This window comes from Cornus florida, unplaced genomic scaffold (genome assembly GCF_030987335.1).
Source record: "Cornus florida cultivar Cherokee Brave unplaced genomic scaffold, ASM3098733v1 CherokeeBrave_3.0.0_Hap2_Chr10, whole genome shotgun sequence".
Lineage (NCBI taxonomy): Eukaryota > Viridiplantae > Streptophyta > Magnoliopsida > Cornales > Cornaceae > Cornus > Cornus florida.
In genome coordinates this window covers 16,119,432-16,143,260 of record NW_026775580.1, presented here as the reverse complement: position 1 = coordinate 16,143,260, position 23,829 = coordinate 16,119,432, and the positions used below count along the sequence as shown (strand labels likewise).

The 23,829-nt window shown below is 36.2% G+C and overlaps 1 pseudogene; it reads right to left on the bottom strand.

The window, feature by feature from the left end:
- Positions 1–23,444: 23,444 nt before the first annotated feature.
- Positions 23,445–23,543, bottom strand: LOC132280362 (small nucleolar RNA R71; annotated as a pseudogene).
- Between the last annotated feature and the right edge of the window lie 286 nt (positions 23,544–23,829).

The window sequence follows — 23,829 nt, the reverse complement described above, 5'->3', positions numbered from 1 at the left end:
GAACCAATAACATTCTTAGCTGCAGATCTAGGAATCAGTGTCCAAGTGTCATTCTTGTGAATTTGATCAAGTTCTTCTTTCATGGCAATAATCCAATCTTCACTTTTCTGTGCTTCAGAATAAGACTTTGGTTCAATTGAGGATAACATTACAAAATGACTATATTCTTCACCATCATCAGCTTCTAATTCAGTGAGTCTCTTCTTGTTTCTTATTTGAATACCAGCCTGAGGAGAACCAATGATGTTTTCAGCTTGAACTTGTTTCTGTAAGTATGGATAAATGACTTCCCTATGATCATCAAGTCCTAAAGTGGATTTAATAGACTCATCTAACCCTTGAACAGAATAAGAGGGACTGGCTTCTATTGATCCTCGTATAGAACTACTATTATCATTGATGCTGAATTGAGGAGTTTCATCAAATTTGACATGAATTAATTCAATAACCTTAGAGGATCTAAGATTGTAGCATCTGTAAGCCTTGTTTTTGGTAAAGTATCCCAAGAATATCCCTTCATCAACCTTGGAATCAAATTTTCCTAAGTTCTCTATATGATTGAGAATGAAACACCTGCTGCCAAACACTTTAAAGTAATGAACTATTGCAGGTCTTCTATACCATAGTTCAAAAGGAGTTTTACATGAATTAGGCCTAAGAAGTACCCTGTTGATGATATACACAGCAGTATTAACAGCTTCAGCCTAAAATCCCTTTGCAAGACCTTTTTCAAGTAGCATAGTTCTCCCCATTTCCTGAACAGTCCTATTCTTCCTTTCCACAACCCCATTTGTTGAGGAGTATCTATAGCTGAAAACTCTTTCTTGATACCTTTTACATCACAATAACTTTCAAATTCCCTCATTGGAAACTCATAACCAAAATCAAATCTAAATTTCTTCACAGTACAACCTCTTTCAATTTCAACAAGGTTCACAAATTTAATGAAGTGTGTTATAGCCTCAAAATTTTCTTTTAGAAAGTAAACCCACACCATTCTACTAAAATCATCAATGAGTAGCATAAAATACTTACTTCCACCAATGCTTGTAGCTCTGGTAGGACCACAGAGATCCATATGTATCAAATCAAGAGCTCTGGATGTGGTGATTTCTTTAAAAGAGAATGACACTTTAGTTTATTTTCCTTGTTGACAGGCTTTGCATAGATGATTATCACTGAATTTTAAATCAGGTAGACCTTTTATAGCTTTTAACTTCAAGATTTTGATTAGATTTTTTGAGTGAAGATGGCCTAGTCTCTTATGCCACAGTATAGCTTCATCTAGAGAGGTCAAATTGCAATAAGTGGCTTCTTCTAAGACTGTGTACACATTTCCAAAAGATCTGCAAGCTGAGAATATGACCTTTTCTAATTCAATATCAACAAGATTACACCTCCCTTTACCAAAACAGACCTTCTTCCCATTGTCACATAGTTAACTTACACTTAGAAGATTGTGTTTGAGGCCTTCAACAAGTAATACCTCTTTAATCTCAGGCAATTCATCAGACTTACTCACAGTGCCAATACCAATTGTCTTGGCCTTTTGATTATCTCCAAAGATAACATTTCCTCCATCAAAGTTTTTCGGAGAGACAAACTTGGAACCATCACCTGTCATGTGTCTTGAGCAACCACTGTCAACATACCATTTGTCATTAGTATTACCAGCTTTAAAAGCTATATACACCAATATACTCACAGCATTCATTCTCTTTGGTATCCACATCATCTTAGACTTCACAAGAGATCTGCTATCTTTAACTTTCTGAACTTAAGTTAAGTCAGACTTCTTCACATACATTTTAGTAACTTTGTAATTCCTAAAGGATGATGTGAAAAAATCACTTTTATTCAACCTTAAGTTAGTGTAAGTGTTGTCAAGTAAATCATACTTTGTTCTCGAGGGTTTTATAATTGGAATCTTACATATACTTCTCTTGAGGATGGCTTAACAAACACAGTGTGATTTTGTTTAACTTTGGTTGCAGTGTCACAGATGTAACCAATGCCAGTCTTCCCAATTTGTTTTATGGATTGCTTCCGAATTTTAGCCATTTTCATAGACCTTTCTTCAAGAATCAGTGAGAGTTCTTCTCTACATCTTTTGGTTAACCATTTAGTATAGGATTGAGACTTCATTAGACTTGAGAAGATAAGAGAAATTGAACACAAGGTAGATAGCTTAAGTTTGAAGTGTTTAACAAGAACTTATTTGGATTTTTACAATTCAGAACTGAGGGCTTTCAGCTGAGACTTTTATTGATTGCACTTCACAGCAAGTCTCTCATATTCTTCAAGTATTTCTTCAATCTCTGAGTCACTGTCTTCATAACTTCTTCAACTTCAATTGTTGTTTGTGGTGTTTCAAGAATAGCCATAAACAAACACTCATCTTCTTTTAATTCTTTAGGTTTATCTTCTTCAAAAACTAAATCCCAATCTGAAATAAGAGCCTTTCTTCTAAATCTTCCCCTGAAGTTTCCCATTTCTTTCTTCCTCTGGTTTTGCCCTTTTGAAGTTGGACAACTTGAGACATAATGGCCAGGCTTACCACAACCATAACAAGTTAGATTTTGGGATTGACTTGTCTTCTTAAACCTGAATTTTTTGAACTTCTTTGACAGATAGGCCACTTCATCCTCTTTAAGATCATCTTCTTCAGACTTTGGTTCAAATTCTTCAGTAACTTCTTTGGCTTTAAGTGCAACTTCTCTTCTTTAAATAGTTGGAGTTCCAATTCTCATTTCATAGGCTATAAGAGAAGCTTGTAGATCATTAATCTTCATTTAAGATAAGTTTTTATCCTCAAGAATTGTAACCTTTGCATTGAATCTAGGTGTAAGAGACCTAAGTATCTTCTTACAAACATCAGAGTATTTAATGTCTTCACCAAAGGATTTCATGTTGTTGACAATGTCATTAATCCTAAACAAATACTCAGCCACAGTTTCCCTTTCCTCCATCTTACAAGCTTCATATTGAACTTCGTAGACCTGAATCTTATTTTCTTTAATGACAGTACTTCCTTCATGAGCAGCCTGAAGAGAGTCCCACATTTCTTTAGCTAACTTGCAATTCTTGACTCTAGTGAACTCTTGTTACTTCAAGGCACAGTAAAGGACATGTTTGGCTTTACAATCATTAGCCACAACAATTTTATCAGCTTCAGAGGGATTTTCAGGACTAAAAACCACAATACCATTCACTACAGCATGCCAGACATCATAAGATTGAGACATTAAGAATGCTTTCATTCTGATTTTCCATGAATCATAGTTCATACCACTGAACCCTGGAGCTTTGTTTGTAGCTTGGCCTTCATCCATTTCTAAGATCAACTGCAGGCTTGCTAGAACCCTACACAGCAGACCAAAGCTCTGATACCAATTGTTGGACCAAGAGGGGAGGGTGAATTGGTCAAAACCTTCTTTCAAAATAAACTTAACAGCAACCAAAACAATTAAGTAATAAACTATGTAATAGAATTTACAAGGAAACCCTCTCAATTAGGGAAAACCTTGGTTCTTGGCCAATGCCAATTCAATCATCCACTAGCTGCAAGTAAGCTGTTACACACTCACCTGTCTCACTCTCTGCACACACCCTTGTCAGAGAAGTAGACACTAGTTTTCACACACTCTACTCACACTAGCTCAACTAAGTGTATACACACACTCCTACTATCCTAGGCAACCCTGCCTGGACCAAAAAAGCTCTCTAAGCTCACCAAATACATCAAAGCAGGTGTAATACAATAAACACAAGCCCTTCCTATAATTGAAATACGGTAGACAACTCAGAATGCCAAATTACCACTTCAAAACATCAATTTATAGCAAATAGTACTTGAGGGGTAAAATGGGAATTTCCTTTCAAGACTCAATCAATAGCATCATATTCAGTCTTCATTCACTATGGTACTTATGATCTTAACTTTGAACAATGAATTATAGCATGAGAAGATCACAGAATTCATAACAGCCCTTGTTTTAACAAAACTCAATTTCAGTCCTAGGGTTTGAATATTGAAAATTGCAGCTAACCAACATTTTATCACAAAGTCAACTTCAACAGTCTAGATTCATCAAAATATACTTGCTAGAAGATTAAAATCTCATAATATAGCAAGGCATAATCAATCAGTACTTGAATCCAAGAATCAGTCAACAAATTAAGCAACACAGATGAGCTCAATGTCTAAATTTGATTTTAGCATGTTTTTCAACAAAACTTTGTACTGAGCAAGTGTAAATAAGTGAATTATACCTATGTCAACCCTCAAACTAGACCATAGCACCATTGAACTCAAATTCACTACTCAATCCAGCCCTTGCAGCAGAAATAACAACAGCAGCAACATCTTCTTAATAAAAATACACTAACAAGGCTTGAATCAGTGAGATTTTATAGCATGAATCATCATACAAAAAAACTCCGTGAATCAAGTTAATTCAATACTCTCGAGAGAATATAGGCTGCAGCTCAGCTTTTCATCTCACTCAAAAGACTTAAACCCTAAAATAGCTATAACAACATATATATATATATATATCCATACAGTGCACAGAACTTCATACACCCTCAGAATACACCTGTCACCTCTAGCCAATCATTGGTAAAGCATAACGAAGATATTTTCAGGAGCAAGAACAAATTACAGAAGGCCACCTCAGCAATTTTGTCACTATGCACACTAAAATTCACACATACACATTACAAGGTTGTGCACTCTATTCAGCTTAAGACTTAGCCTCCAAGAAATGCAATATTCTTGCATATTCACTTACTTTAGGACCACTAGAACGTGTCACACTCATGAGCATAGTAAAAAAGTACCAAAATACCCTTGCAATAGATTTTTAACTTCTCAGCTATGGAAAAGTCCTGAGACTATATAAATAGCAATGCAGATTCAATCAGGTCAATCCAGTGCAATGCAGCATTCTTAGCATACGTATATATATTGAATACAGCTGAGAAATGACAATGCTACCCCTGGAACCATCTGTGACAATTTTTATGAACTGAGTCCACACAAAACTCAGTAATTTCAGCTAGAACAGGTAAATACATTGAGACAAATATAAAGGATAAGTCACTGATGAGAGAATGACCACACTACTCTTGAGACTTATTTCAAGCAACATTGATAATGAAAGAGCCCTTTGAAGCCACTGCTACACAGGTTTTTGACATTAAAGAGGCAAACAATGCTTAAGGGACTTCAGGACCAACAATATTTAACCTAACATATCCACAGAAAATTTAGTTTTACACTACTATAATGCATTAACATTCAGGCAAGAACTTTATAACATGTGGCATATGTTGTCATAAAAAATAAATCTATCATAATTCAAGTGTACACTAGATATGCAAACAATTGGTGGCAAATATAATTTTATATTCACAGCACAACCTTTCTATAACATATGTCACCAGTTTCATAAATACAACATCACATATTTAACCTAACATATTCACATAAAATTTAGTTTTACACTACTATAATGCATTAAGATTCGGGCAAGAACTTTGTAACATGTGGCATATGTTGCCATAACAAATAAATCTAACATAATTCCAGTATACACTAGATATGCAAACAATTTGAGGCAAATATAATTTTATATTCACAGCACAACCTTTCTATAACATATATCACCAGTTTTATAAATACAATATCACATATTTAACCTAACATATCCATAGAAAATTTGGTTCTACACTACTATAATGCATTAACATTCAAGTAAGAACTTTGTAACATATGGCATATGTTATCATAACAAATAAATATAACATAATTCGAGTGTACACTAGATATGCAAACAATTGGTGGAAAATATAATTTTACATTCACAACACATCTTTTTAATAACATATGTCACCAGTTTCATAAATACAACATCACATATTTAACTTGACATATCCACAGAAAATTTAATTCTGCACTACTATAATGCATTAACATTCAGGTAAGAACTTTGTAACATGTGGCATAGGTTTCCATAATAAATAAATCTAACATAATTCAAGTGTACACTTGATATGCAAATAATTGGTGACAAATATAATTTTACATTCACAGCATAACCTTTCTATAACATATGTCACCAGTTTTATAAATACAGCATCACATATTTCACCTAACATATCCACATAAAATCTACTATTACACTACTATAATGCATTACCATTCATGTATCCATTTTCTAACAGGTGGCATATGTTGCCTGATCAAATACATATAACAAATTTCAACTGAACATTAGATATCAAAACAATTAGTGTCAAATATAATTTGACTTTCACACCACAACTTTTCTATAACATATGTCGACAAGTTCATAAATACAACATCACATATTTGACTTAACATATCCATTAAAAATTAACTTCTACAATACTATAATGAATTACTATTAATGCAACTTTTTTCTAACATGTGGCATATGTTTCCATAACAAATACATCTAACATAATTTAAGTGTACATTTGATATGCAAACAATTGATGGCAAATATAATTTGACCTTCACAGCACAGCTTTTTTATAACATATGTCAACAGTTTCATAAATACAATATCACATCTTTCACCTAACATATCCACATAAAATATACTTCTACACTACTGTAATGCTTTACCATTCATGCAACCATTTCCTAACATGTGCCATATGTTAACAAACCAAATTTAAATAACAAACTTCAAATGTACATTAGATATCAAAACAATTATTGTCAAACATAATTCGACTTTCACACAACTTTTATATAACATATGTCAACAAGTTCATAATTACAACATCACATATTTTACCTAACATATCCATTAAAAATTTGCTTCTACACTATTATAATGAATTACCATTAATGCAACTTTTTTCTAACATGTGACTTAAGTTGCCATAACAAATACATCTAACATAATTCAAGTATACATGTAATAACCCGATCATTTCTCTCCTTTCTTTTTTCTGCACTTTTCTTTTTTTCTCCATTTTCGTCTTTTTCCCGGTTTTCATTTTCGTTTGCATAACCTCACTTTTTGTGCTCAGATTTGATTCCGGCTTTGCATGCATCCATGATATTTGATTTCCATGAAATACGTATTTTTACTTTTGTAGAAAAGCATGCAATATGTTTACTTTTCTTGTAAAGGGTATGGATGCATAGTTTCTTCAGAAATATTCTTCACTTTTGGAGTTTTAGTGTAATTAAATAAAGTAATTATTTTTCATCTTAGGGACCATTTTGCAATTTAATTTAGAAGATATTTTGGAAAAGGACCTTTTTGCAACTTTTGAAAAGTGTGACAAGTATTACACTCCCATGGAGCCACTTGTTGACATTGTGGTGGAACCGCTTGGAGACTTAGCATGATAACACATGAAGGGTGGAGATTCACCCACTTGTTGGCCTAGGATAGGTGTACTTGTTGGCCTAGATAGTTGATAAATGTAGGCTTAGGATTAAGCCTAGGAAGGAGCAATGGATTAGTGACAAGTGTAGACTTCATATTTGGTCTTGCATTATGTGTGTGTGAAGACCATGGTGTAGAATCACATAGTGAGTGGAGGAATGCTAAATCCTCCACTCACCTCAGTTTATTGTATCTTCCTCACCACTTTGCTCTCAAACCCTAACTTAGCCTTCATTAAAGGAAAAGCTTGGTTAAGAGCTTTTGACTTCATTTTGGTCTCCTTCCACTCACCTTAGACCATAAAGCTTGGAATACAAAAGTTTTGCCTCACCTTCCTCTTCATAACCTTAGAAGGAAAACTTGAAATTCCTTTGCTTCCCTTGGATTCAAGAGGAACAATCCTCTTATGAGGTATGGGTGAATTATGTTTATGTTCTTGTTGTTTTGTATACTTTATAGCTTGGTATGAATTGAATTAATGCTTTTTTTCTAAATTATAAGTTGGTAGGAAATAGCACCTTACATGAAATTAAGCTAATACATGATTTTTGGAAAGGCCAAGACTTGATTCATAACTTATATTAACTTGAATTCATTTAGGGTTATTTTGAAATCTAGAGAAATTAATTAACTAATTTAATTAATTTTCATTATATGTTTTTATGATTTAAATCAAGTTTTGAAGTAATATATGTAATGATCATGATAGGTTCCTTAATATATATTAAATTGAGCATATTTGGATGAGAAATGAAATCTAGATAAATTATTTATTTTATTTAATTAATTTCCATCCTTGTTGTATTAATGATTTAGGTATGTATTTTATGTTGATTGCATGTTTAAATCGTGATTTTAGACTTGTACCATATTTGTGAGATTATGTTTTCGATATTGAATAATATTGCTGTAGAGTGTAATGAGCCGCACAATGATGATTCAACATTTACATGCCGTGGTAGTTGTGGACTTGAAGCATATATTGTGTTTCTAAAATTGGTTTATGCATGGTAGATAGTTTTTACCTTGTATATATATATGTTAATATATATTCGTTGTTCCACAACATGCTGATTTTGGAAACTTGGGACGTCGTTGTTATGACTACGGCTAGGGCATGGTTTTAGTATGGGGAATTGTCCCCCTACAAGTCTAGTGCACACATAGGGAGGTTACCCGTCGGCTAGTAACCCTAAAGTAACTACGTTGTCGGTCTGATCCGGCGTGATGTCCAAGTGTCCACTTTTGTTTGATTTCGCACTTTAAATTCCTAGTTGATAACCTTGTGAGTTTACATCTTTTTGCGTTGTGTTGGAAGTTCCAATGTCGGTTAAATATTATGGATTGATTTACATTGAATTGCAAAGTTTGTATAAAGTTAGGTCTATACATGCTCATTCCCTACGAGTAACTTGTTTACTCACCCCAAAGTTATCGGATTGTTTTTCAGGTAAAGAAACATTATTATGGGATGCACAATACCCCTAGGCTTGCTTGACTACTTGGAGTATTTTTGTTATACTAGAATATGCACTTGTTAGCATATCATGCTTCATTTTGGTTTATTATATCAAAAGTTATAAGCTTTGTTCAAACTATGCAATGTGCACTTAAGTGCACCTTTTGGCACTCATGGATGTGTGTGTAATGAGGCTAAGGGCCAAAGACATTTATATGACATGTATGCAAATTGAACTTCATAGTTGTTTATGGAATTTATGAGATTTCTAGAGTTGACGTGTCATATTTTGCATATGACATGCTATGAGGTCATAGGCCGTAGCAGCGCGTTTACTTTATCATTTTACGTTTACGTGCATGTTTACATTTCATAAAACTATTAATTTTGACTTTGAAACTATTTTTGGGTGAATTATGATTTTTTATGCAAAATTCATGCGTTGGGGTATGATTTAAAGTTTCCTTTTGATTTAGCATGTTATGGATGCTTGTATAAGGCTACGAAATATTTTTAAACTTGTTTCGGGACATATGGGATGCATGTATAGCTTAGAGTTGGACCAACCACCTTCCCCACACTTTGCAGCAGCAGTTTCTGTTGCTATCAAGAGCATCGGTTGGCTGACAGCAGATATCAGCCGGCTAATAGCCTCTCGAGACCAATTCCAGTGAGTTTGTAAGTGAAAAAGGTCGTTTCGGCCAGCTAATCCTTGCCATCAGCCGACTGATGATTGAGTTTTGGTCGGCTAATCCTTGCCATTGATCGGTTGACCTCCGGTCCTTTTTCTTTTTTCATAGCGGGTTCTTTTTCACTTCTCCCGAAAGGGCTTCTTTTTCTTTTATTTTTCGATAAAGATGGGTTTTTGTTCCTTCCCTTATAATATAAAAAAGAATTCACTAAACTTATCGAATTAACTTCTCATTGATGTATTATTTCATCAAAATCCAATCCAAATCACGATGTCATTTTCTTGTTCCTGAATGGGCCTCTTCAATCTTTTTAGGTTTATGATCTACTTCGGGTAAAGATCCGCCCGATTTCTATTTGTACATATAGGACAAATGTTCCCACTACCACTTCTTTTTGCTAACTAGGTTATTCTTGAGTCTAAATTCAATAGCTTGAAGTTAGCATTCCAATGGTACTAACCAGACACCAAAAATCTAACCATAATGAGAGTTATTATAGTTTTAGTGAGATAGGGTCATGGTATCTCTTAATCGGGGAACGTCGTTTATTCCTATCTTTATATCTTTTCCATCCAAACTCCGAATTAGGCGATTCTTGAGTCTAACTTTATTTATTTTTCGTTTTCTTTCCAATGGTGTGCACGGTGGCACCTATTTTATATGAAATAACCATTTTACCCTTAGCTCAATTCTTGACAGGTTTTGAAACCCTAGCTTAAGTCTTTCTTCCGTTGAGTCATGGGACTTCTCAGTAAATCATTCTTGTATCTTAGGGATGATGTACATCTCAAAAGACTTCTTTAATTTTTTTGTTTTTGCATTTTGGATCCATTAATGGGTCAGCATAGGACGCATTGGGTTTGGAAATCCAAGGCCGTCATAGGTGGTATCAGAGCTCCTAGGTTCGAAAACCTTAGGACGACGTGTTTTGGGTGAATACCATGCTTTTATTGACTTGCTTTGATATGTTTACATGTTCTTGATAACATGTTTTGATTTAATAGCATGTTTTTGTGCTGACGTGGTTGTATGTCTAGGAATCTACCTTAACTGTTTTAGCATGTTGTATATGCTTGTAGGCCTTAGCATGTGTATATGCTTGTCTGGCGTTAGCATGATGTATATGCTTGTATGTTTTAGCATGACTGTATGTTGCATACACTTTGTGCTTTTACTATGTGTTACTTGTTTCGTGCTTTCATGGCGTGAGTTGCATTAGGTCTTAACGACTTACGTTGTTGTTGACCTTGTCCCTTATGTGTGTAGTGCCATGGTTTTTACTCGCGGAGAATCTTCTTATCACGTTAGAGTAGATGAGCAGGTTGAGGACATAGAGGTTGTTAGGGATTTTCCTAGTAGGGTCAAGGCTCCAGCTCGGGGTGTCGATGCTAATCCACCTCAAGTATATGCTACTCAGGAGCAAGTTACGGACACTGGACTCACACGGGATCCAAGGAGGCCCAGGACTCGACCTCGTGGTGTGGATCCTAATCCACCACGAGCACCAACTTATGAGGAGCAAATTGCACAGGGAGTGGCTCTGGGGATGTCAGAGTCCATTCAGCAGATGTTTCGTCAGCATATTGTAGGGATGCAGATCCAGTACCGGCACCAGCACTGGCACCAGTTGCTAATGAGGCATTGGACTACTTCATGAAGTTATAGCGGGTTAAGATCGACCAATTTGCGGGGAGTATGGATCCGCTTGCTTCAGAGGCATGGCCTGATCCCATGGTACGCAAGCTCGATAGTATGGCAGTACCTACAGACCGATTGAGGATTTCCTTAACAGCCTCTATGTTCATGGGAGATGACGATATCTGGTGGAGGTTGGGGGTTGCCGTCACGTTGCACCAAAAGTTTGCAAAGAGATGAACTAAGAGTGTGAGTCTGCAATGTGGCTAAGTTTTAAATTTATGAAAGCCACTACTACCTCTAACTAAAAATATAGCTAGGGTAAGTAAGGATCATCCCAAGGGATTGGTGGATCGTATTACTATGGAAACAAGATTAGGGTTAATAGGTCGAGTGATCAAAATGTGATTGGTCTAGTTGATTAAACTACAATTAAGACTAAACAAGCTCAATATAAAACAAGTAATTAAAGGATAGAGAAAACAAGAGAGAGAGGTCTTGGGACTTAGAGGTCACCACTAAGCATCACCTTTCTATACACTCAATTCATAATTAATGAGTAGAAAAACATATGTTGCAACAATAGTGAGTGTGTGTGGTTGTTTCAACAAGCATGGATGACCAATTAAGTATATATTATCTAAACAAAACAATGAATAGCACAATATATCAAACCAAGCCATTAATCCTTCCTTTAAACTCACAATCCAAACACATCACATGATTAGAGCAATATAATACTTGCATTCATAAGTATGGAATACCAAACAACAAGCATGGATTGTTCTCCCATTTAACAACTATAGTAACTACACTACACCTAAGCAAATGACATGAAAATTAAACTAATTAAACTAAGGGAGAGGCACAATCCATCAAGAAATGAGTATTAACCACCAAATAAACCACAAGAGCATTCTATTAAGCACTATGTCTTGACAATCTCTAGATCTATAGTATCAACACACAAAACATGCATCAACAACACAAGAGCTAGAGATAAACACATGAACATCTATTCTAGCATACATAGACATATGGATAGAATTAAATAATCAATTGGAAGAATTAAACCACACAAATCATTGAATAAACAAGATCTATGTATATAAAATTGTCAAAACATGTATTATAGCACAAATCCCCTCAAAAATATATAAATCAAGGTAAATAAGGCATGCTTAGGGCTAACTCTAGCCCCAAGAGGATGTCTAGCCACTCATGGATGGTGTCCTCCAACCCTCAAGGGCTATCTCCATGGTAGAAATGCTCTTCTTCTTGAGGTAGATGGAAGACTTCCTAAGAATGTGTCTCTAGCCTCCTCTTTTCTTTTCTTCCTCTCTAAGAATGATATCAAATATTGTATCTAAAAAACATGTAAAAGTGGCTCATAATCCTTATATAGGTAGCTCAAATGTCACACCCAATGGTCTAGGCTCGTACACAAGGGCTCCCCCAATGATTGCACCATGAGACAACTTTTAATGAGCTGGAAATTGATTTAATTCATACTTGAGAGGGTTCAATCGATCGAACCTATGCTGAGATCGATCGAACTTGGCTAAGATCTATTAAACTTTGGCTGGATCAATCCTCCCATGGCGGCACTTGGATGAAGACAAATCTGAGATATTTTTGAGATATTTTAGGAATGAGACAAAAGTAGTGGGTAGGGTGGTACGATAGGATAAGATGGAATCTTTTCGATCGATCTGATAAATGTTGGATTGATAGAACATTGTGGGATCTTTGGATAATGACAAAAGAGCTTGGATCCATCTTGGAGTGCAGAGATCGATCTATGTCGATCGATCGAAGAAATTCTGTGATCGATCAAACTTTGCAGAAATTCCACCACTTGCTTCATTTTGCTTCCACTTTGCTCCTTTCTTTCATTCATCTCAAGATTGCTTCAATTATGCTCTTATTTGGCTGAATTAGCTTATTTTGGGGATAAGTGCCTAAAAATGGAAATAACATGAAATTAATCCAAAGCGGGAAAATAAGATAGATAAAGGTCCTAGAATACCTAAGCTTAACGGGTTTAAAGGCGCACTTTTCAGTTCTCATCACACCCCCAAACTTAAATATTGCTAGTCCCTAGCAATGAACTAGAAAATAAAGAAATGAAATAAACAACTATACAACTATGAACTAGAAAGCAATAAATGGATAGTACCACTTTCGTAGGGAACACGATTGCATTTAGCATATGCAACAAGCCTTTTAAATCCCTAGTTACCCCTAGTGGACGAGTGAAGTCTCGTGAGGGTTTCCAGAAATGATATCCACAAACATTAAGCTCAGTCTTTCAAAAGAGGCACCAATATTGCAAACAAGTATTGGGAGAAAACTACCTCATGTATGAAATTTTTCAACCATTTCCAAGCAATCTCCCAAAATTTCAAAATCAAGCAAACAAGTATGGTCCTCCACACATCAAGAAAATGATCATGCAAATCAAAACAACTCTAGAATTCTTTTTGAGTGGACCGGCATTAAGTATGTTGCTATCTAAGCCAACTAAAGAAATGATCACATCCTTACCCTCAAACTAGCACACAAATCTAGTACCGATCTTCAAGACAAAGAGTGGACCTTTTATTAAAGCTTTATTGTTTTAGGTGCCCTTATTCTTTTCACTCAACTTTTCTTTTCTTTTTTCTATCCTAAGGATCAAAAAGATGGAAACATTGTGCAATGTTTTGATCTATTAAGCTTTCTAGTGATCCATGAGGTCGAGCGTTAGGTCAATAACTCCCAAACCAGACGGCTTTAGGGCATTAGGTGTTTAAACACCCCTAAGGACTTAAAAGCTCAAATCAACTAGGCTACAAATCAAAACGACCTCCATCTAATCATTTCCCACTTCTCACCTTTTGGGAAAAGTCCTCACTTTTTTATTGCTTTTGCAACTTTCTTTTTATTTTTCTTTTATTTTTATTTTTTTATTTTATTTCAAGTTCAATTATTAACCTAGAGCTTGGGCCCTCCACTTTTCAACGCGAGAAATTCAATGCTCCCGGCTACTTAGTGAAAAGGGGTTGTTATCCACTTTTATCAAGAATGAAAGCTTTCAATGCACTACTAGCCTAATTGGGATATAACCAATTCAATAATCAACAAAGTATGTACCCCACAAATGAATGCTAGTGTGCGCCTGTGCTAGTGTACAATCCTAGAGTGAATCTCAAAATCAGGACGATGTGGACCACCAGTGCAAGCAAGATATCAATCTTTCGAAAAATTTTACTCCTAAAGGGCATCCACAAGGCATACAAGGAGTATTGGACTCTCAAATCAAGCAATTTTTAAATTTTAAGCAATATAGTCCTCAAAAGATCAAAATCATAGCTAGTCATGGACCAATCATAGCAATTCCCTCAAATACACAAGTCATGTTCAAAATTTTGAATTTAAAAACAAAACACTGCAAAACACACATTACCCCTAAACTTAAATGGCACAGTGTCCTCAATGTGCAAAAAGAACAAAAGGAAAGAGTATACCAGTGCAACTAAGGCAAAGAAAGGCCGAGATAGAAGTATCCAAAGTGGGTGGTGTAACTCCCCAAACTTGGGATTAACTGTTGTCCTAAAAAGATGGCACTGGGATAAAACTCATAAGATAACAAAAAGGGATAATAAAAGTGCACAGTGGACATGAAAGTGTAAATGGGATAGTCAAATGAAATAATGAAAGAGGAATAAGGGTGGTCCTGAAAATTTGGGCAGCACTCTCTCTCACTGACGTCACTGGGATGCACCTGATGGAGTCAATCATAGACAGATATATCAATACAAAGATATGACATCCAAAGTATAACCATGCATAAAGAAAATAAGGAAAGTAAATAGTACATCCAGTGTCTAGGCCAACAGGCTGGCTGCAAAAAAAAAATAATAATAAAATAAATAATGTAACTGTATCAAAATAGCATATATCACAGATATATAGAGCAGGTAGCTGAAGAGGTAGCTGAGGAGGTAGGACGGGCAGGGTGCGATTCGTGTATGTCTCTGGAAATGTCTCGTAGTACAGCCATGACATTCGTACGCAGGGAAGAAATGTCAGCTCGGATAGAGACAGTGTCTGCGCGGATGGAGACAACAGCATCCTCCAAAGCCTGGATATGCTCTCCAAAGCTAGGTGTCGGTGCTGGAGCCTCAGGTACCACTGGATCAGGAGAATGATGTGCATCCTGAGCCTGCTCCTGGAAATGTAATGGTGACCCTGCTAGAGAGTGATGCTATAGATCCTCTGCAAGATACTGCTCCAAGTCTATATCTAAATGTACAGCAGCTGGATCGACTGCTGGATCATCCGCTGCTGCTGGTGTGTCTGCCTCTGCTGCCGCTGCGGCTGCTGCTGCTGCTGCCTCCTCTGTAGCTATAAGGGCATCCTCTTGTATGCTCTTAATCAAGGCATTGTAAGTCTTGTTCCAATCCTTTCGGCGGAAAGGGCAGGCTCCAGAATCAGTATGCTCCCAGGGATGGAATGGGTAGTACTGATCCCGCAGTATCTGAGTGATAAAATGGCCGAAGGAAAGGAACTTAGTCCATTTGGGCTTGGCCCTGCTGATATAGTCTATGTAAAGCTTTATCATAATGCTTACGGGCAACGGTCTTTACCCTAGCCATGGCTTGTAAAACAAAAAGAAAAACACTTGCAGAAGAAGTTAGTACAGGTATAAAGAATTAAAGCACAGTATATAGAAACATGTTTGTCAAATAAGATAGACAACACAGTATAAAGGACATGAATCTATACAAGTCATAAGGAATAAGTGACATTAAGTGAAGCATGCTAAACAATATTAGTATGGAATGCATCTAATATAAAAAACATAGGCATTGGGCATATATAAGATAACACGGAATCATAAAAGAGGGTGTGTGAAGTGTGGGATGCAAATCTGTGAAGTTCGATCGATCACAAAAATGTGAGATCGATCTCTCTCAGATCGATCTGAGAAAAGTTCGATCAATCAAACTATGATGTGAAATTCGAAAAGTCACAGATCTGTGACGTAGATGGCATGAGGGCCTCTCGTGGGCCCTTCTACACAACAACACAACAAGATTGGTCACTTTCTTTGGTCTATGACCCCCAAATACATGATTTAAATCAAAATATATACAAATCTATATACATATATATACACATATATACACAAACATGGAATCTTCAAATATGGCAAGGATTAAGCATGGCAACTCTAGATCTAACATGTAAAGCTCAGATTCATGAAGATTAAAACTTGAAATCAAAAGAAAAACTTAGGACTTACCAAATCCGAGAGAGAGAGAGGTGGAAATCGAGAGAGATAATGAAATCAGAGATGAGAAATGATGTGGAAGCTTGGGATGGTCGCCGGAGTTAGGAGAGGTGGATTGCAGTGATGGGCGAAGAGATGGGTCTTGGATCGATCTAATGACCCTAGGTTTTTATTTTAAAAATGATCTCTGGAATGTTCAATCGATCTGAAAGGAACTCAGATCAATCGAACTCAAATCGATCTGAAAAATCTTGAGATCGATCTCCCCTCACTAAACGACAAGTATTTTTGAATTTTTTTTTTTTTTAATCATTGAAAATTAAGAATTTAAAATTAAAAATCAAAGTTAAATAAAATATTTTTGGATTTTCGGAAATAAGATAAAATGAAATAAAATAAAATAAATAAAGTAAAGTAAAATAAAATAAAGTAAAGGAAAAATATTTTTGGGATTTTTTTTTTTTTTTTTAAATTTTGAAATTTAGAAGTCAAAACTTAGTCAAAATCAACAGTAAACAAAGAACATAGATCGATCAATCCAAGATCGATCTCAAAGAGGCTTAGATCGATCGAACATGTAAAAACCTGCATACATGTTCGAACGATGCAACAGAGAGCATGTTTTCATGGGGTTCAAAATTTTCCTAAGTGTTGGAACTGAGGATCGATCCAAGAGGAAGTTGGATCGATCTTGGAACTTAAGATCGATCAGAACTGAAGTTCGCATGATGGAACAGAGAGCTGAAATATGCAGGTTTCCTTCGTACGATTAAACAAAGAAGTGATTGGATGCAAGTATGGAAGTTCAATCGATCGAACCTCTTTCGAGATCGATCGAACAGGTATAAAATACTCATTTTCAACCTGAAAGTGCATGCAATCCTCAATCAAAGTTCCTAGTTATGTATATGAACCCAAAACAAATATTTAGACATCGCAAGAAATGAAAGTTAAAACAGAAATGAGGGAGAAATAGGGTTGTCAACCCTACGAAACGCACTAGTCTTTAATGTCTCTAGCAAGACGTTGGGCTCTTTTAGCCTGGATCAAACATCTTGTAGTGCATCCCCTCCTTGACGGGGTGATAAGTACTTTGAACTCCACCCAACAAATGGTTCCCTAAAGAAATTGTTAAATTAGGTTCAAAGTAGATTGTTGGTCCTTTATCAATGTAATCTTAGGGCTTCCATGCCCTCTCAAAGCAAGTTTTTAAAACATCATTCTTTAGTTTCAAGGTCGAAGATGAACTTTTTAAAGTTTTGGTTTCAAGCAAAGACTTCATTCTTTTACATTCATTGTCATGACATTTTTCTACAACACTTACTTCTTCACGCCTGTCAAATGAATTTGGGGTCGAATTCAAGATATTCAACTTCATATGGCCAAATGAGATCTTCATTATCCCCGTCCTGTAATTGATGTTGGCATTTAAATTTTTGGTTTCAAGCAAAGACTCCATTCTTTCACATTCATTGTCATGACATTTTTCTACAACACTTACTTCTTCACGCTTGTCAAATGAATTTGGGGTCGAATTCAAGATATTCAACTTCACCTTCATATGGCCAAATGAGATCTTCATTATCCCCGTCCTGTAATTGATGTTGGCATTTGAAGTTAGAACTGGTTCCGTGTCAATGACAACGAAATCGACGGGAAGAAGAATTTATCAATTTTAATCAAGACATCCTTAATGATACCCCTAGGCCTTTTGATGGATCGGTCGGCAAGTTGTAAAACCACCGACGTTGGTTTCAAGTCTCATAAGCCTAATTTGACATATACCGAGTATGGAAGAAGATTGACACTTGCTCCCAAATCAAGAAGAGCCCAATTAATGACATGGTCACCAATGATGCAAGAAGTAGTAGGTGAACCGGGGTCCTTAAATTTTGGAAGAGTGTTATGCTACAAGATTGAGCTCACTTGCTCGGTCAAGACCACTTTCCTAGGTGCTTGGCTCTTGTTCTTCCTCTTTTGGGTGCAAAGATCTTTTAAGAACTTAGCATAAGCCAGAATTTGCTTAATTGCATCCAAAAGTGAAAGATTAACCTTCACTTACCTAAACACATCTATGATTTCATTTGTTTTGGCCTTTTGTTTGTCAATGGAAATGTATCCATTTAAGGCATCCAGAAATGGAGCTTTTGGCTCAAAATCTTTTTCAAAAGTTTTATTTGAAGTTTTTCAACATAAGAATTTTTTAATTCATTTTTCAAATCAATTTTGAACTCACTTTTCAAATCACTTTCTGACACTTTCTCATTTGAATGATCATACATATGCAATGAAGGAGGAATAGGATGTGAAACGGGACGGGTGTCAACTCTTGGTTGCACCGGTTCGCTCTTTTCATTGGACATACCCACTTGGTTGTCCATAATCTTCCCACTTCTCAAGGTTGTCACCACATTGATATGCTCAATTGTGTGACCTTCCAATGAGGAATGAGTCTCTACAATGCATTGTTGCTTTGGTGGGGCATTCAAAGGCATTTTCCCTTTCTCTCTAGCATTTAGAGTACTAGCTATTTGCCCTACTTGGGTTTCTAGCTTAGCAATGGATTGAGAATGAGAGTGAAGCAATTGAGTGTTCGCCTCTAGGGTACCTAAAGCGGTCAAAACTTTCTTTTCAAATGCAGGACTCCTAGAGTTTCCTTGAGAATAAGATGGTTGATTAAGAAAATGAGAATTTGAGAATTGATTACCATGTGATTGAAATGATGATGATCTAAAACCTTGGGAACCTTGGCCATGCATTGGAGGTGTAATATACTTCCATTGAAAACCACCTTGGGGAAGGTTTGAGCCTTCCCCTTAGCTTTTCCAAGAAAAATTCGAGTGATTCCTCCAACTAGAATTGTAATGGTTCCCATAAGGATTGTTCCCTTGATTAACAAATGCTACATTGACTTGTTCATGATGCTCATTTTGGATATATCCATGGGGACAATTGGAAGTAGAATGTAAGACACTAGAACACATCATGCACGATTCATTAGATGGATGATAAACATGATTAGGGGAGGAAGACACTTGGTTTGCCAAGTTTTGGTTAATCAAAAATTGATCAAACCTTTGAGATAAGGATTTCATCTCGGCGGTTATTTCATTAGAGTTGTCGACTTGATATAAACCAATATTCTTCCTTCCACTTGAATTTCTACCATTCTTGGAAGATAATGATCTATGCATTGAATTCTCACTCATGCTTTCATAAAGATGCCACACATCATCCTTATGCCTATCAATATAAGAGCCACCCATGGAAGCATCAACCACTCCTTTGAAATTATCCGACAAACCTTCAAAGAAACATTGAACTAATTGCCATTTGGGTATGTCATGGTGTGGACACTTCCTAAGTAAGTCATTTAGGCGCTCACATGCTTCATGAAATGTTTCCCCATCCCCTTGTGAAAACTCTCGAATTGAGGTTCTCATAGCATTGGTCTTAGAAACCAGATAGTACTTCTTCAAGAACTCTTGTTGCATTTCTGCCCAAAAAGTTATCGAAAAAGGCCTAAGACTGTTGAACCAATATTTTGCCTTGTCTTTAAGGGTGAATGGAAAAAGTTTAAGTCTTAAAACCTCTTTCGGTATGTCTGTGTATTTCATGGTGGAACACACTTCAAGAAAATCATCCATAATAGTTATGAAGATTTGAATGGTTTGTGGTTTAATCTCATAGTGATGTGCTCTAAATGGTGGCAATTGAATGTATATGGGTGCATTTTTCAAACTTTAGCTTTGCAAATTTTTAGATTTTTTAGCTTTTTACTTTCTTTTGCTTCGCTCCTTGCTTAGAATGCTCCCTTGTGATGAGCGCTGAAAAGTGCATATTAAAACCCCTTAAGCTTAGATGTTTTATAACCTTTACCTGTCTTATTTTTACCGTTTTGTATTGATTTCGTGTTATTTCCAATTTCAGGTACTTATCCCCAAAATAAGCTAACTTAGCCAAATAAGAGAATAATTGAAGCAATTCTGGGATGAGTCAAAGAAAAGAGCAAAGTAGAGCAAAAGAAAGAAAAAGGTGGAATTTCAGCAACTTCGATCGATCTCAAGAAAAGTTCGATCGATCCAACTTTCATCGATCTCAGCACTTCAAGATAGATCTGAGCCATGTTTGTCCCTGTTCAAAGATCTCAAAAGTTCGATCGATTCAACTTCCTTCTCCGATCAATCGAACATTCTTGTCCTTATCCAAATGATTGATCTTGTCCAGTTGTACCACCTTACCAACCACTTTTGTCCTTTTCCCAAAAATATCTTCAAAATATTTCAGATTTGTTTTTATCCAAAAAGGTGCCGCCATTGAGGATCGATCCAACTTCAATTCGATAGATCTCAGCCATGTTCGATCGATCCAAGTCCAAGGTTCAATCGATCGAACTTCCTCCAGTGCGAAAAAGCTAAATTTCCAGCTCACAAAAGTTGTCCTTTATCCAATCATTAGAGAATATTTGATGTACGACCTCAGCTCATTTTGGGTGTCATTTGACCTACCTATATAAGGATAAGGATTACTTTTTGTGAGAAAAGATATTGTATTATCTCATATCATATCATACCTTAGAGAACTCTTAGTGAGGAAGCAAAAGAGGAGGAAGAGGCTAGAGACACCATTGGAGGCTCTTTATCAACCAAGGAACAGGTTTCTTCCATGGAGCTTGCCCTTGAGGGTTGGAGGACATCATCTATGAGTGGCTAGACATCCTCTTGAGGCTAGAGTCAGCCCTAAGCATGATTTCTACTTCTTCATTTATGTATTTTTGAGGGAATTTGTATTATGATTCATGTCTTGACACTTTTATATATATAGATCTTGTTTATTCAATGATTTATGTGGTTTAATGCTTCCAATTAATCATTTCATTCTATCCATATGTCTATGTATGGTAGAATAGATGTTCATGTATTTGTCTCTATTTCTTGTGTTATTGATGCATGTCTATGTGTGTTGATGCTATAGATCTACAGATTGTCAAGACATAGTGCTTAATGTCATTTCTTGTGATTTATTTGATGGTTCATACTCATTGCTTGATGGATTGTGCTTCTCCTTTAGTTTAATTAGTTTAATTTCATGTCATTAGCTTAGTTGTAGTGTAGTTGTTAAATGGGAAGACAAGCTTAATTGTAGTGTAGTTGTTAAATGGGAGGACAATCCATGCTTGTTGTTGATGTTCTATACTTATGAAAAGCAAGTAACATGTATCTCTAACCTTGTGATGTGTTTGGATTGTGAGCTTAAAGAAAGGATTAATGGCTTAATTTAATATGTTGTGCTATCCACCATATTGTTTAGACAATATATGCTTAATTTGTCATCCATGCTTATTGAAGCAACCACACACACACTCTCTACATTGCAATAAATGTTCTTCCCCTCATTAATCATTCATTAAAGGTGTAGAAAAGCTATGCTTAGTGGTGATCTCTAAACCCCAAGATCTCTCTCTCTCTTTTATTCTCTCTATTGCATTATTGCTTACTTTAGTTTAATTTGCATCTAGTTTAATTCAACCAACCAACCACTATTTTGATCACTCGACCTACTAACACTAATTTTGATTCCTCAACCTAGTACGACACTCAATCCCTTGGGACGATCCCTACTCACCCTAGCTATATTTTTAGTGGAAGGTAGTAGTGGCAATTTATAAATATAAAACTTGGCCACATAAGCATAAACTTTGGGTTTGAATCCACGACCGAAACTATGAAGTTTTTGGCGCCGTTGTCGGGGATTGATTGATTGGCAACGTTGTATTTGTGGAGTCAATTAGGAATTAGTACTCTTTTGATCATGTCTTTACATTATTTTTAATTTTTGTTACTTATTGTGTTTGTTCTTGATTGACAAAGAGCATTGAGCTAGGAAGTAAGCAAAGGAGCATTCAAGCAAATGAGCTAAACAAGCAAGGAAAAAGGCTAAAAATCTAAAAAATTGCTAAGCTAAGCTATAAATTTGGAGTTGAAGTGCTAAAGGACCTTTGTGAGCTTTTCTTTAGTCATCCCTTAGTTAAATCGTCGGCCTGCGTGGAGGCTTGTAATTCAATTCTTAGATAAATTGTGAGCCCGCGTGGAGGTAATTTACTTTTCTTGCATATTTTCGTTAAAGCATGGGAGTATGAACATTGTACGTGGAGAAAGTTTGTTGATTGTTGATTTGTTGAGAAGGTCAAGTGTCTATGCCATTGCTTGTTGTGTTGCATTGTGCATGCATGGTCGTAGATCATTGAGACCCACTCTTGTCCCTTTAAATTTTCATCTTGAATCCATTGTTCGAAACCCTAGGGGAAGAGGTAGTTTTAGTCAATCCATTGCATCAATGGAAGGACACAATGAGGACCATGTGGAGGACCTTGGTCACATAAACCAATAAGGCATCCTCCACCCCAATGTGCATCATGATAACATGCAAGTTCCATTAGGCATGCCAAGGCCATATGTTCATCCATCATAACAACAAAGCCAAGTTCCATTGGGAATGCCAAGGCCAATCTATACTCCACCACCTCCCATCATTCAAGGCAACCAAGGTGCCCATGTTGCTCCTCCAATTGCTAATCCTCCCCTTACTTTAAGAGATCACTATGTGCCTAATGAATATAATGCACCCACATGCATTCAATTGCCACCATTTAGAGCACACCACTATGAAGTTAAGCCACAAACCATTCAAATGCTTCCTAACTATCATGGACTTCTAAGTGAAGAACCTTACAAGCATTTGGATGAGTTTCTTGAAGTATGTTCCACCGTAAAATATACAGATATGCCGGAAGAGGTTTTAAGGCTTATACTTTTTCCATTCACTCTTAAAGACAAGGCAAAATATTGGTTTAACAATCTTAGGCCTTTTTCAATAATTTCTTGGGCGGAAATGCAACAAGAGTTCTTGATGAAGTACTATCTGGTTTCTAAGACCAATGCCATGAGAATCTCAATTCGAGAATTTTCACATGGGGATGGAGAAATATTTCATGAAGCATGGGAACGCTTTAATGAATTGCTTAGGAAGTGTCCACATCATGACATGCCCAAATGACAATTAGTTCAATATTTCTTTGAGAGCTTGTCGGACAATTACAAAGGCATAGTTGATGCTTCCATGGGTGGCTCTAACATTGATAGGCATGTGGATGACGTGTGGCGTCTTTATGAGAGCATGAGTGAAAATTCTTTGCATCGTACTTTATCTTCAAAGAATTGTAGAAATTCTAGTGGTAGGAAGAGTGTTGGCTTACATCAAGTCGACCACTCCAATGAATTTTCCGCCGAAATGAAATCATTATCTCAAAGGTTTGATCAGTTTTTGATCAAC